This window comes from Lepisma saccharinum, chromosome 4 (genome assembly GCF_977018435.1).
Source record: "Lepisma saccharinum chromosome 4, izLepSacc3.1, whole genome shotgun sequence".
Lineage (NCBI taxonomy): Eukaryota > Metazoa > Arthropoda > Insecta > Zygentoma > Lepismatidae > Lepisma > Lepisma saccharinum.
This window is the reverse complement of record NC_139232.1, coordinates 60354570-60371321: the sequence shown is the minus strand read 5'-3', so window position 1 is coordinate 60371321 and position 16752 is coordinate 60354570. Positions and strand designations below refer to the sequence as shown.

At 37.1% G+C, this 16752-nt stretch overlaps 1 pseudogene; it reads right to left on the bottom strand.

The window, feature by feature from the left end:
* Window positions 1-2242: 2242 nt before the first annotated feature.
* On the bottom strand, window positions 2243-3718 carry LOC145986952 (26S proteasome non-ATPase regulatory subunit 11 pseudogene; annotated as a pseudogene).
* Window positions 3719-16752: the final 13034 nt, after the last annotated feature.

Genomic DNA, 16752 nt, shown 5'->3' with positions numbered 1-16752 from the left:
CATCTCAGATTGAGGCACGTAGTATCTCGTAAGCCTCGATGTTACCCAGGGGAGTATGTTATTCTCCAAGATTGATAAGTGCCTGTTCCTTTACTCATATGTGTCTTCCTATGAGACATAAATTCGTGTAACATATACAGATGGTGATAAAAATAATGGAAACAACTATGGTCAGCAACACGGCATCTGTCTGGGGTGGCCACACTGAAGATTGCGCTTCGACCATCATTTGTGGCAGCTCGATACGCTACGCAGTGTAGTACGTATTCGTGCATGCAATCGGCCAGATGTAGTTGAGACAAAATTGTAGGAGGGCAGATTGTAGGAGCGCGGTTAGTTGGCGCAAGTGTAACGAAGACTGCCAATGTGTTAATGAAAAACTAAATATGCTGACCAAGGCAGTAATTTATTTTATTAAAAAACATAAACTAACGTAACGTTTCAACCTTCTAGCAAGGTCTTCTTCAGACTCTGTATCAAGTACAAAAGTAACCAGATACAGCAAGAAGGGTAATATATATACACAAACATTACTCCCTCCAGACTATTTAGAAAGTTGTTTGGAACTTTCTAGCAGATGACTTTCACTTTCCAACTTTACTTTCACCTAAAAGGCTAAACACTTCCATATAGAATGTGGTTGGACTTTTTAATCTCACGCTCTTTTCCCTTCATTTTTCTTCCTTCTCCTCTCCTCTTTTTCTCTTGTCCTTTCCACTCTTTCCAACATCTTCTTCTTACAGGAAGGGAGGAAGAAGCATCTTAGGAATAGCGAGGAATGCTAACAAGAAAAAGGAAAACAGAGAAGAGGAAGAAGAAGGGATTATCTACGAAGTAAAATGTAAAGAATGTCAGAGTGTGTACATAGGAGAAACGAAAAAAAGGCTGAAAGACAGGTTGAAACAACATAGGGATGATGTACGACTTAAGAGAGAGAGAAATGCAATATTTAAACACACGAGAGAAACAGGACATGACATAGAGTGGGATGAGGCTAAGCAGATAGGAAGGGAGAAGAGAATGCTAGTGAGAAAATGGAAGGAAGCCAAGGAAATAGAGAAGAAAGGCGAAGAAGACACAATGAACTGGAATGGGGGACTGAAGTTAAACAAAGAATGGAAGAAGATGTTGGAAAGAGTGGAAAGGACAAGAGAAAAAGAGGAGAGGAGAAGGAAGAAAAATGAAGGGAAAAGAGCGTGAGATTAAAAAGTCCAACCACATTCTATATGGAAGTGTTTAGCCTTTTAGGTGAAAGTAAAGTTGGAAAGTGAAAGTCATCTGCTAGAAAGTTCCAAACAACTTTCTAAATAGTCTGGAGGGAGTAATGTTTGTGTATATATATTACCCTTCTTGCTGTATCTGGTTACTTTTGTACTTGATACAGAGTCTGAAGAAGACCTTGCTAGAAGGTTGAAACGTTACGTTAGTTTATGTTTTTTAATAAAATAAATTACTGCCTTGGTCAGCATATTTAGTTTTTCATAATCATGGAAACAAGGCTTAATGGAGTTACAATGTGTTAAGTGTATCGACAACAACAGTGTCCATGGTGATGGTGGCATACACAACTCGTGGCAAGACATAGTCAGCGAAGTGTAATAGTGGACGGAAACTCATCCTCCGTGATCGGGACCGCCGAACATTGAAGAGGATTGTCTCAAAGCTAATGCGACGCAAGTGAAGTCCGAACTCAATCAGCATCTCGAACGACCTGTTTCTACAATCACAGTCCAATGCGAGCTTCACAACCTGAACATCCACGGCCGGGTGGCAATCGCCAAAGCTCTGATCACTACCAAGAATGCGTTAGCACGACACAAATGGTGCCCGGACCATGCAACAAGGACTAATGATGATTGGAAGAGAGTAATTTGATCCGATTAGTCATCCTTCACCTTGTTTCCCACATCAGCTCGGGTTTACGTATCCGGAAGCCTTAAGAAGCTTATGCAAGGGACTGCCTCCGTCCTACTGTTTGCAACGTGCCACCACAATCCAGGGTATGGAGTCACGAATTGGCAACACTCTGCTCCTAGCTCCGGCTGGTCAGTTGGAAGCACGAGTTCTCACCCAAGGGTCGGGATTAGGACGATCCCCATTCCTCCAGGTAGGTACCCATCAAGTAATTTTCAGTCACATATCTGATAAAATATAGTAAGACATGTCTGCACACTGCAACAATGCCTTTGAAAAGATACATTACAGGTAAGTAATCAAATTATTAAAATGTAAGTCTACGACATTACAAATTTGAAGTTAACTTTAACTTCATGACACCGTCGTGACATCTTCTGCGTACATGTGTACGATGCATGATCAAGCATGCTACCACAGTCAAAATACAATTATGAGAGGAGTATGCATGGAATGCTTCTAGACAAAATTTTCTCCTCCATAATTTCAAACATCTCTGCCTGAATGTTCTTTTACGAACATGTTTAGGATGAGTTGTTACTTTTCTCCTTGCACCTGGGCAATTGGTAAAAACATTCTTACTAATTTGTTTCAATTTAAGTTTGGTGCCTTTCCTTATTCTATCCTTCAACTGGACATTTGGAACACTTTGGGGAAACACCCCTTCACCTTGGTCTAGAATACCGTGAAACTTCTTGTCCAAAATCATTTGTGAAAGTTTCTTCTCTACTTGGTTTACAGGTAGCTTAATGCATTTTGAAACATAATCCACCTGAACACGAGAATAAGGTTCGATGATTCGACAAAGGTTTTGTTCCAACATTGTGTCATAAAGGCTGTCTAAATGTGCTCGAACAATTGGGTCATTTTCCAATTCTTCTTTAAACTTACCCACAGCCTCCTGAAAATCTGCCAAAGATCTTTTATGACTTGCTTGAGCAACACACTTCATAGCTTCAATTGCACTTCCGGCATACCTCAGAGCCAGTTTCTCGCTTATGATCTGTGGCACATCTTCTGGTGTGTTCAACATTATTTTGAACAGCAGCATGTACTTCAATGCAGTCAAAGCTTTTGAGCTTTCCACACTATCATAGCCTTCAAATGCTTCACAGAAGTAAGAGTATGCTCTTTTGAAGTCTCTCTCGCTAGCAGCATGAAGAATGCCTGACTGCATATCAAGCGATGCTTGTAGTTTTGGAGGGCAATATATTGAATTAGCTGTAGTCCGAGCTGAGGTAAGTGCTGCACGTGCTTTCGGAACATTACTCAAGGCATGGTAAGTTTTACTTTCTAGAAGTTGAACCTCTAGCAATAAATTCTTGTCATGTAACTTATTCAGTTCTCTTAATAAGGTCGATTCCAAGTGAAGAGCTTCAGTAAACATTCCAGTGTCAAAATACAAAGCTATTAGGCAGGCTTCCAAATACTGCCGGAGGATAGTATTTTTATCTTGTTTTGCACCCTCAATGCACTCCTTGCACAACTGAACTTTACTGCCAATGCTGGCTTTCAGATCCAAGAACATGTCAACCAGATCACGAACCAATTTTGCTGCCTTCATCTTACTAATGGTGCAGAGGAAGGGTCTCGTCTGTTTAATTAGTTCAGCCATTTCTCTTGCTTTGCCATCTCTCTTGTAAGTCTCTCCTAGTTTCAAGATACTTTGTTCTTTGAGAGGAATTGCATCTTCTTCACTTTCATCTCCCTGTTCTTGCAGAAGCCTGGATAGATCAACTATTTCCTCCAACTTATTCGAGGTTGAAGTTAACTGGGCTCTTTCTACACATATAGCCGCCGCCATATTTGTCTTTTCGCCCACCTCGAGTTCATCTTTGATCTCTTCACTAAGCTCTGTACAAGTAGCTTTGATTTCACCTCTGAACACTCTGACTTCTGAGATACTAGTTTTTATAATATCATTCAGCTCTGTCAATTGAGCATTAGTCTTGTCCTGATTAGCTTTGAAATCCTTCTGATTAGCTTTGAGATCCTCCTGATTAGCTTTGAGCTCTGTTTGGCCATCCTTGATAGCATTGAGAGCAGCCATAACATCTGCCAAGCAGAAATCCCCCTTTGGATCTGACATGTTTAAAGATATAAACACCTAACCTCAGAAACAAGAACAAGAAGCAAAACAATACAAAGATTATTATAAGCTTGAACCTTTTCAACTAATCACCTGACGTCTCATAATCTTATATATATAACGACTTTGTCAGTATAATTCAAACTCAGTATCGGCACAATAGGTAGCTATGGTGCTATGTTGAAAAGGAAATTTAAATTTACATATACTGATAACTTTATAATTATTATATTGATAAAAATGAAAAAAACAACAACTAGAAACAACAAAAATTACAATAGCATCAAATTATGCCTTTGTTTACAAGAACATTTATAAGATATCAATGCTATACATAAAAAAAATATATCTTTGTTATCTCCTGCCAGGATGAAGCAAGTCTTTGTATCTACAATTCTGAGCTTCAGTTTTGTAAATTCATCATCTGATCAAATCACCTCCAAATGTAGAACATATAAGTGTCACTCTATGCGACCTTCCTCCAAGCACTCATTTGAGGAACTGTAACATTTACAAGCCTGCCCGTTAAGGAAGATGAAAACAGATACTTATTCACTGCTTCAAATTCAACATGGCATCTATTATAGATATCAGTGTCATTCTACAACTTTCGAATCTTTATAAGATTATATCATATTCAAAGTTCATTCGAGTCATAAAAGGCTTCTATATAACTTAAACATCCAAGTTATTATAACATTGCCAAGTTTAATGCTTTAAAAGCAACAATTATTGTACAAATATATCACCATTCCATATTGCTAAATCCGTACTTATCTTTTTTCCATCCTGAGATTCCTTTTAAAGTCACAGACAACTAGTATTAGAGCAACTAGTTCAAGCCAGATTTTTTAGTATGAGTTATCTTCAATTGTTTTTTTGTTTCATATTTTTGTCCATAAGCGCTTAACAGCTGGAATGTTTGTGTAGTAAATGTACATATTTGCTCTGTTACAGCTATTTTACTATGTATATCACAATATACTTATCTAATGATTACAATTACCATTTTTTGAATGTTGATACAAAATACCAAGTATGACATCATATTATACATTGAACAATTTTAAAGAGTTGACCTTTGTATATAAAACTTGATGCCAATGCAAATGTACATAATTTCAATAAATTTAATTATAAATTTGAATGTATCATATCTTTCTTGTCTGAAAGAACACATATGATTTAAAATATTTGTTTTTTATTTTGTCAGTCAAAAATAACTGTTATGAATATGAATTCAACATATTGCACAATTTGATAATTTTGTCATTATATACAAATTGGCTTTTTTAAACATCATATTTAATAAAATTAGTTTAAATAATAATTTCAGACATTTAATTGAATTATATGAATAAATTTTGAGTAATCATATGACTAAATTATTATAAATATTGCACAAATGTGAAACTTTGGACTTAGCCTAACCATTTTCAAATGTAGTTATGACAATGTATTATTTTTATTGTCATAAGGGGACTTAGACGAACGTAGTGGTGATGGTTTAATTTCATTTCTTTAGTATAGAAATAGTTTAATAGTATTTTATTTAATTTTGTAGAGTTGTTCGTATTATTATATTAATTTGCTTGTTGATCTTTACCGGGTGATCGTCATTACAGACAAGTAGGAAAAGGGGGAAATTTAACAAAGAAATATTCTATTAGGTAATCAGGTAAACGTGGATGAATAATGATACCAATTAAATAGTCAGCAAAAGGAGAGAAAGTCAATTATAGTTAAGGATAACTATTAAAAATTATCTTGATTTATATATTAATGTTATCGTTGAGATCATAATTATTAATGACAGTTTATGTATGTATAATATTATTGTTCTAATACAAAATTGAAGTTTTGTTAAATAAACTGTCATCCAATCCTATCCAGTGAACTTTATATTCTAGTAATTAAACTACTTGATGTATGGTGTACCACGTACCTATGGGGGTCCAGTATGCAGGTTCATAGCTATCTTTCATCGGTCAATCGGAAGGTTATGTCTAATGCCAATTAAAACAAATAATCTTAAATCCGAACCCGAGCAAGAAAGAAAGGGCTAGTACGTGCCTAAGTAGATTTATCAACACTAAAAATCTGTAAAATGAGGCAATCGGCACCAAAAATAACGAAAATAGGCACCCAAAAAGTAGTTTTAAAATAGGAAAGGGCACAAAATAGAAAGGAGACATAAACCTGTTATTAATTTCCTTTGTTAATTGTACACTTACCTATTTGAATTTTTTATATTCTATTGCATTTTTCTTACGTCGCTTTTAATCTTGATGATGATGATGAATGGTGATTAGAAGGAATTTATTAAAGGACACTCGCAAAGAACTGCCCTGTCCAGACAGAAGTTTGAGCCACGTTTCTTCAGTAGACAGATTAATTCGACCACTCCATTTGCTCCATCTCCGAAGAAAATTATCAATTTCAATTAACAATATAATTAATATTTTTTTTTAATAAATTATCCACAGTGAATAGAGTTCTGCTATCTGTTAAAATGTTGTTATATTATAAAAATATATTTCTACTTCACAGGAAGTTAATGACTATAGGAATTCACCTGCTCAGAAAAATTACTGACAGGGAGAAAGAGAGGCGTTAGCCATTGTTTCGTCAGTTAAGCATTTTTACATATATCTGGCAGGTAAAAAATTTACAATATACACTGATTCAACGACTGCGAAATCATTGATTGATTCGAATACACCAGTGCCAATGCACGTTGGCAGAGGTGACAAATATGCATGGCATCTCTGAATTATGAAATAGTGTATTCTATGAAGGTTCCAATAGCAGACGGTTTGTCAAGATTACCACTACCTGAAGAATTGCAATCAGATTTTGTTTTGACAGCGTACGCAGATCTAGAACAAAAGTTGCAACCATTACGCATATCTGAGATCAAGGAGCATACAAAAACCGACAGTTTGTTGTCTAAAATAATAATTTACGTTAAGAATGGTTGGCCAAGAGGAATTCACAAATCAATGAGGAAGCAGTAGCTTTATGGAAGAAACGTCTAGAACTGTCAACAGAAGATGGATTGTTGATGTGGGGAATTGCCAAAGACACTGCGATGCAAGTTTCTGACTCAAATTCATGGTCTCACAGTGGTGTAGTGAGATTAAAACAGATTTCTAGAGAGTTAGTTTGGTGGCCTAAAATGACTTCTGACATTGAAAGATTTGTCGGAGATTGTGATGCGTGTCAGACGAATGCAAGAGCTCCAGCAAAAGGGCAATTTATATCATGGACACAGACATCACAACCCTAGGAACGTGTACATGTCGATTACTTCTATTTCAAAGGTTATTTATTCCTGTTGTGTGTTGATGCTCCCACGAAATTCTTGAATGTTTGGCAATGTTCTAAGTTAACGGCTCAGGAAGCAATTAGACATTCAATATTACATACTTGGTTCTCCAAAAGAGTTAGTCTCAGATAATGAACAACCCTTTGCAAGTGAACAATTTAGAATGTTCTGTCAAAGATTGGGAATTGAGCTAAAGCACTAATGTCCATATAAACCTTTGGGAAACTGTTTGTCCGAGAAAACGGTTAATACCGTGAAAAGGTATTTAACCCTCATAGGAGATTTTCCAAAAGGGGATGTTAGAAAATTAAATCCTGAAGTAGAATCACTGCTGCGTACAGTAATACACTGGCATAACAACACTCCATTGTCATCAACTGCAACACCTCCAAGTTCACTTATGTTTTTACAACACTGCAAGTAATATAATAATTAAAGATGAGACTAAAAATGTTCATTACGAATAAGAGAAGTTCTCAATTGGAAGTAAAGTATATTATTACTGCCCTGGAAAAAAGATATATCGGAAAGAGGAAATTATTGAAAGATGCAGTTTTGCTGTTTATAAAGTAAGAGATGTAGAAAGTGCCAGATTCAGAAATGTACACTATTCATTTTTAAAGATTCTTCATTAAACGGGAGAAGATTCAAATCAGTCAGAAAGACCTAAGGAATATGACGATAGTGCATATCATGCATATTTATATCCTCCAATTAAAAATGAAATGCATCGGCAGGAACTAAGCGACAGTGAAGAACACAATGCTCACAGTTCGTTTCCGAAGAAAGGAAGTAGCTCATATTCGAAGGAAACGAGCAGACTTGGTCCAGGAACCAGTTCGTCTTTGAAGGGAGGAAGTAATCTTGGTCCAGAAACCAGCTCGTCTTCGAAGGGAGGTAGTAATCTTGGTCCAGGAACCAGTTTGTCTTCGAAGAGAGGAAGTAATCTTGGTCCAGGAACCAGTTCGTCTTCGAAGGGAGGTAGTAATCTTGGTCCAGGAACCAGTTCGTCTTTGAAGGGAGGATATAATCTTGGTCCAGGAACCAGTTCGTCCTCGAAGGGAGGAAGTAATCTTGGTCCAGGAACCAGTTCGTCTTTGAAGGGAGGAAGTAATCTTGATCCAGGAACCAGTTCGTCTTCGAAGGGAGGAAGTAATCTTGGTCCAGGAACCAGTTCGTCTTTGAAGGGAGGATGTAATCTTGGTCCAGGAACCAGTTCGTCTTCGAAGGGAGGAAGTAATCTTGATCCAGGAACCAGTTCGTCTTCGAAGGGAGGAAGTAACCTTAGTCCAGAAACCAGCTCGTTTCGAAGGGAGGAAGTAATCTTTGTCCAGGAACCAGTTCGTCTTCGAAGGGAGGAAGTAATCTTTGTCCAGGAACCAGTTCGTCTTTGAAGGGAGGATGTAATCTTGGTCCAGGAACTAGTTCGTCTTCGAAGGGAGGAAGTAATCTTGATCCAGGAACCAGTTCGTCTTCGAAGGGAGGAAGTAATCTTGGTCCAGGAACCAGTTCGTCTTCGAAGGGAGGAAGTAACCTTAGTCCAGAAACCAGCTCGTTTCGAAGGGAGGAAGTAATCTTGGTCCAGGAACCAGTTCGTCTTCGAAGGGAGGAAGTAACCTTAGTCCAGAAACCAGCTCGTTTCGAAGGGAGGAAGTAATCTTTGTCCAGGAACCAGTTCGTCTTCGAAGGGAGGAAGTAATCTTTGTCCAGAAACCATTTCATCTAAGAATCAAGGGGGTAGTTTTGGTCTAGGACATAGTTCGATGGGAAGAAGGAAATATCAAAGAGTAAAAATTCGAAGAGTATTTTATCCCCATAAGTTTTTTTTCTCTTGAAGGGGAGAAGATTGATATATACTATAAAATGAATTATTGTACAGTGTCTCTCAAAAGTTTTAGGACAACGACATTTTAAACTAGGCAACCCAATTTACACAAGCCGTTGGTGGGTTGCGTGTAGAGTTAGGCTCAATTTCAGGGTTGCCACATGCACAATATATATTTATAAAATACGCGAAAGGAAAAAAAATGAGTAATATTGTAAAAAATTATTAAAAATATCACTATAATATCGCAAATGACAAAATTCTTTCTGAAAGAAAAAAAAATAGGTTTTCAAGTATTTCATCGCTTATGAGTCTACAGAAAGGAAAAGAGGTGAGAGAAAACGAAAGGTAACAAAGGAGAGGAGAGAGAGAGGATAGACGAGGAGAGAAGATGTAGTGAGAAGAATGGAATAAGATTCTAGGGGAGATGAGGAAAATGGAGCAAAGAAGAGAGAAGAGGAGAAGAGGAGACGAGAAGAGGGGAGTGGAGAGTAAAGTAAAGGAGAGAAAAATAGAAGAACGAAGAGAAGAGTCCAGTGGAGTCGGAAATCTAAGACAGGAGAGGAGATACGAGGAGTGGAGATGAGTGGGATGGAGATAAAATGCGAGAAAATTAGGGAAGGCGATATGAGAAAAAAGCAGAGAAGAAGGAGGGGAGAGAAGAAGGAGAAGAAGAAGACAAGAACAGAAGGCACTGAAGAGAAGAGGTAGTTGCAGAAAATATCGTATCAGCGTCATGAATTGATGCATTGGTCAAATTATCGACAGGAAACATTCAATAACATTTTGAAATGTAGCCTATTGGAGAATGTATTAGATCGGTTCGAAATGCCTTTTGGCTTAGTTCAGAGCAAGGTAAAATCTTCCATGTAAGATCTTTGATTTTACCTGCGATTATAAAACTAAAAACCTACTACCATCAGATTAACAGTCCTGAACGGTAAACACTTCCCTACAAGCTATCGCTCCTAAAAGTAAGTAGAAGGAGCTGACCAATGTGAAACGTAGATGCAACTCTCCTCCTACATATAATGTGCAAAGAATACTTGTTTGTAACTAAGAAAACGAAGGTAGTACGACTCGGCGAAAACATTTAATGGAGAATTGCACATATTTTCATTCGATATTTGCGGAGGTATCCTTGCATTGAACTCGAGTGGGAAAAGGGATAAAATTAGTATGTCCTGAATTGCCACAAATATAAATAGTTATTTCATTAATATTTGTCAATGTCTTTGAAGCAGTACACAATTATCGTTAGAGTATCATAATTCACGATCTTATACATGAAAATATCTCTTTGAATGTGTGTCAATTCATTTATTTGTTGCTTATTTTTTATATAAATTCCATATGCAGAACAATGTAGCCACTATACACTGCTATTACAAATAATGTTACCATGCTCTTGTTTATAATAAAAGGAGAATTAAAAAAGGACACCTAGTATGGAGGATCAACTCTGGGACCGTAATCAACGCTTTTAAGAACTCTAACCAATACACTACGCCCTTTGTTTCCCTTGGAGCAACAGTTCTTAATTATTCTGTCGCGTGAATATTGTAAACGTTATCCTGCAAAAAGAAGTTCAATACTCTGATATAGCTCTGTACTTCTAGAATTACTCTATACACATGCATTTGAAATTTAACTCTGAATTTATTTCTTCGTTGTTAGTATATCTAAGCTTGTGAATATACTTTATTTGTAATTTTATAACGGTTACATGAACATCTACGAAATAGTTCCTTATAATAAACTCCGGTTGACCAATTTACCAATATAAACAAATGGAATACAGATTGTCTTCGAGCTTACATTGATAAAAAAGGAGCGGATACACGTATTACTATCCCAATACTTATTCAATAAGATTTCTTGTTTGTCAGAAATTATGACTTAAACTATTGCATGTTGAGCTAGTGCCCACCTACCCGCCTCTGATGAAATCTATCATTCTTCAGATTCTCTTTCAAATTCGACTCTGGTCACTTGTAACTTGCTGGGTGCAGACACTGTGCATCGACGCACAGTGGTTTGCGATAAGAGGCGGCCTTGAATAGCGTGAGTGAGTCACTTTGAACGCGAGCAAGCAACGCTACCAAGCTTGTCTGCCTTTGAAAACCGTCATTTTTTTCACCGTTTCCGAACGCGATTGCTATTGTAGAAGTATATATTCTCTCAATAGAGTACGAAAGGAAATTTGACCAATATTCTCCCGTCGTTTAAAACCAAATATTATCTATTAAACGAAAAGTTCACGATTGTCAATAAACCTATCTGAGCATGAGGTGGATGTAAATAATAAATTTAATAGAAAGATTCTCCAAAATTTCTCTCCCACTGTCTACGTCAGGCCAGTACCCAGGAGGGCATGGGGGCCATGCCCCCCCTCGAACCCTGAAAAAATATTTAAATGTGAACCTATCAATAACTACGAAAATAACATCGTCGATTTTAGAAATGTGTAAAACTTTCAATTTTGTTCTTACATAAATGAACCTGTTTCTTGCGCAAAAGTCTTCAGGCTGCAATATTGGGTAGTTTTAGTTTTATAATCATTGATGCAAGGCTACCAGACGTCCGATTCAGCGATTTAGTCAGGGCAGTGCGTTACTTTCAATCCCTGTCCTGACTTTTTCGAACTGCGATCGTGATGCAAGAATGTCTCTTTATTATTGCTTTTTCTTAACTCACAATTAGACATGTTCTTTATTGTAATAATAATTCCTAGTACGCAACATTTAATTTATAAATAAATTATTTTCTAAACATAGAATTATCATGACTTTTCAATGGCGCTCGCACTATTTGAACTACGAGTATTTTGTAATATCTCTCTCTCTCTCTCTCTTATATAATAATAATATTCCTTTGCGCAACAGCTCCTATCTCTTATTCTCTTTTATATATATACGTATATATATTTGTGTCTGGCCCTTCCCTCAAAGAAATCCTGCGTATGGGCCTGGTCTACGTCAATGACAGAAATGCAAGCAATATTATTATTTATTTTTAACCCAATTAAAGGAATGTGGAAGAATTTAAAAGAAATAAGAAAGAGCAGAACGACTGTTGCTCTACTTTAAAAATTGTTGTTCTTCGAGGAAGAAAAATACGAAGTATTTACTCCAGCACCTTAACACAGTGTCCCACGAGTCTCTCTTGACTAATACTGTCAAATGTGAAGTGATTTTATGAATACAATTTTCCGCCTGTTTACGTCTAACGTTGCGCAGATTTGGTAGTTCGCAAACGGTGTAATTTTTTCGTGTTACCTTACGCAACAGCAATTACATTTCATAAGACTGTTCTGAACACGAAACTTGCGTCAGTAAACAAGCATTTCGTCTGTTGCAGTATCACAGGAAAATAATATCGTCCTGCAATGTTCAAGCCTCTAGATATTTTCCATTAATAATGTCTAATCACAATAATAAGTTCGAAGAAATAACTCGCATTTTCGCAACTACTAATATTCTCGTTTTTCTTCATCACTTCGAAAATTATTTCTCGAAAATATCTGCTATACTACAAGAAAGCAATTCAAAATTAAAGTAAAAGTTCAACTACATGTACCCAACGACATTTACAATATTGGAGGGACAGAATATTTAAAAAATGTTGTATCAATCGAAGGTAAGGGCGGGGTGTAGTGGTTAGAGTTCTCGATTGGGCTGCTAGCGGTCCCAGGTTCGATCCTCCATACTAGGTGTGGAGAGCAGGTAACATTATTTGTAATAGCAGTGTATAGTGGCTACATTGTTCTGCATATGGAATTTATATAAAAAAAAATAAATAAATGAATTGACCAGTGGCATAGCGTTATAGTACGCCCGTACGCCCGGCGTTCCCAGATTTAAAATTTTAAAAATGCGTAAATGCTGTAAATATAAAGTAAAACGTGACTAATTTCATATATGTTTGACCTTCATGGCATTATAATAGCTATTTTTCGCGATCCGCTTGCAACGCTCCACTTACAACATTCGTTCTAGCATTTTATTTCAATGCCTTTCCTGGCCGTACGCCGGGCAGGTTCGGCGTAAAGGACTCTATATTCCTTTCTGTCTATCTGGAGGGAAAGCTTGGACAGCACGCGCGAAAATGCTCTCTCGTACGCCAGCGTACGGAGCAGAGGGCTACTACGGTGATTGGTTCATGTGACCCTTCCTGCCTTCTGAAGCAGAGGACAGCGGTAGAATTCCTACCCGGTTCTTCGCTCTTCGCGCTCATGCCACTCGTGCTATGTGATGCTAAAATACGCAATATTGACTGACGTAACTTTACCAAACTCAAATATACCACTTATTCATGGCTACTGCATTGTATAATATATCGCACGAACAGCAATGTGCATTAAAAACTAAAAGATCAACACAGTTTTTGTCAAATAAGTTGGTGAAGTTCTCGTGGTAGAAGTTCAGCCTGTGGCTGCTCTACCACTTAACCCGCAAAACTATTTATTATTATTATTATTATTATTATAATTATTATTATTATTCGTTAGTATCTAACTGCTTAATATTGTGTCAATGGGAATGGTTATCATTCATTTGAAAACTCTTTACATCGAGTGGTCTCTGGACTAAATTATGTTAAAATGTTTATCATCATTCTCAAGACGCAATAAACAGTGGTCTGAATTACTAATCGGCACTGTTACGTCAGTTGAGTGTACGATAGTTGGATCATCGGCCCACCTCCGTGCCACAGCGCGCCAAGGCGACAGATGCCCCTGATTCGAATCCCGACGTGAGCAGGGGTGTTCATTGTGAGTGTCCCTTCTTCAATATCATCACTCATATTCATATTCACGATGAACCAAAAGTGGTAGAAAAGCGAAATAAAATAAACCAAATCAATCAGTAGTTGGATCATCCAAAACAATGACATCTAATATTGTGCATGTATAAGATCGTGAATTATGATACTCTAACGATAATTGTGTACTGCTTCAAAGACATTGACAAATATTAATGAAATGACTATTTATATTTGTGGCAATTCAGGACATACTAATTTTACCCCTTTTCCCACTCGAGTTCAATGCAAGGATACCTCCGCAAATATCGAATTAAAATATGTGCAATTCTCCATTAAATGTTTTCGCCGAGTCGTACTACCTTCGTTTTCTTAGTTACAAACAAGTATTCTTTGCATATTATATGTAGGAGGAGAGTTGCATCTACGTTTAACATTGGTCAGCTCCTTCTACTTACTTTTAGGAGTGAGAGCTTGTAGGGAAGTGTTTACCGTTCAGGACTGTTAATCTAATGGTCGTAGGTTCAAACCCTTCCGGTGGAAGAAAATTTTCGTAAGTTTTAGACCTATCTCATTGTGTTCATTGTCCACGCCGTGTGAAACGGAATGATTCAGTTTGGAATTAACGATGGGGGGAGGGGAAATATTAAATTACAAAATCTCCATTTCAACGAACCGAGAAATGGACAAAAAGTGGATAATTCTTATAAATGTTAAAATTACATTCATGTTTTTAGTTGTATAATCGCAGGTAAAATCAAAGATCTTACATGGAAGATTTTACCTTGCTCTGAACTAAGCCAAAAGGCATTTCGAACCGATCTAATACATTCTCCAATAGGCTACATTTCAAAATGTTATTGAATGTTTCCTGTCGATAATTTGACCAATGCATCAATTCATGACGCTGATACGATATTTTCTGCAACTACCTCTTCTCTTCAGTGCCTTCTGTTCTTGTCTTCTTCTTCTCCTTCTTCTCTCCCCTCCTTCTTCTCTGCTTTTTTCTCATATCGCCTTCCCTAATTTTCTCGCATTTTATCTCCATCCCACTCATCTCCACTCCTCGTATCTCCTCTCCTGTCTTAGATTTCCGACTCCACTGGACTCTTCTCTTCGTTCTTCTATTTTTCTCTCCTTTACTTTACTCTCCACTCCCCTCTTCTCGTCTCCTCTTCTCCTCTTCTCTCTTCTTTGCTCCATTTTCCTCATCTCCCCTAGAATCTTATTCCATTCTTCTCACTACATCTTCTCTCCTCGTCTATCCTCTCTCTCTCCTCTCCTTTGTTACCTTTCGTTTTCTCTCACCTCTTTTCCTTTCTGTAGACTCATAAGCGATGAAATACTTGAAAACCTATTTTTTTTTCTTTCAGAAAGAATTTTGTCATTTGCGATATTATAGTGATATTTTTAATAATTTTTTACAATATTACTCATTTTTATTCCTTTCGCGTATTTTATAAATATATATTGTGCATGTGGCAACCCTGAAATTGAGCCTAACTCTACACGCAACCCACCAACGCCTTGTGTAAATTGGGTTGCCTAGTTTAAAATGTCGTTGTCATAAAACTTTTGAGAGACACTTTACATGGTAAACTGGTAGCTATGGCCAATGTAATAGTCTGTGCATAGTAACCGTGGTGCACCTTGTTTACAAGGTTATTAGAAGTATAGGTTGGGCCAATCCGTTGTTTACTCGTAATGACGAAACGACGGTAAGAAGTGAATTTATCCATGAAATGAATTCCAAATCTATGCGCTAGTGTTGCACTATGCAGATAGGAAACCATGCCAGAAACTGAACACACGAAATCGAGTACACAAATGAGCATTTCCACCCATTTACATTTTGTGACTTCAGACAAATTGAAAATAAATATAGATAGGTACTTATTGTTATGCGGGACAGAATATTTTTGATCGGAACGGGATTTTTTTTTTAAATCACGACATTCGGGACGGGAAATATTCGCGATTTCTCGACTAGTCGGGAAATCTCAAATTCTCATTTTCACCTTAAGTGATTTTCTTTGCATTTCTGGAATGAAAACTAACAATTTCCGATAAGTTCCAGACACTTGCAACGTAGAAAACGTCAAGAATTAATACCGTTTTAAAATGACCATTCGGTATTTCCCGACTGCTCGGGATCCAGAAATTTAGGGAAGTCATTTGCTGAAGTCGTGATAGGGACGGAATTTTTCTTTCCTATCCCGGTCCCGACTTTCCGAGATACCGCACACCACTTGTTATTATTATTTATTTTAGTTCAGCACAAGATGCATCTTCCAAGTACGTTGAACATAATATATACGTTATATACGTTTTTCAAAAGGATTCTTCGGTGACCGAGCTTTGGATTCGTGTGGAAACGCTAACGTGAATCATGCTAATGCTAGAATCTGCAGTGCGCATTTCTGCCCAGAAGATTATGTACGTAATCTGAAAAGTCAACTTTTAGGTTTACATCGAAGAAAGATCCTTAAGCAAGATACCTTCGACTCCTTATTATGAGCAGGAATGTAGGGAGTATAATCCTGGTAAATACTTCGCCTACCATTTCTTTGCCATTGGTGTACAATTCTCTCTCGCTTTTTCCCTACATATTCACATAAAGCAATAAAAATACAAACTACTAACTTTTCATTTCATTTTGGTTATTTATTAAACGGTACGTGTTTGTATTTATATTTGATAAATTTACTTTGCTCTTCCGGCCATTTAAGTCAATTGAGATTATGAAGAAGTGATAAAATAGATGAATGACCAATCACAGTTCCCCTTACTTACAAGAGCGACCACAAGAAAAAGAACCTTCCTCCTCTTCCG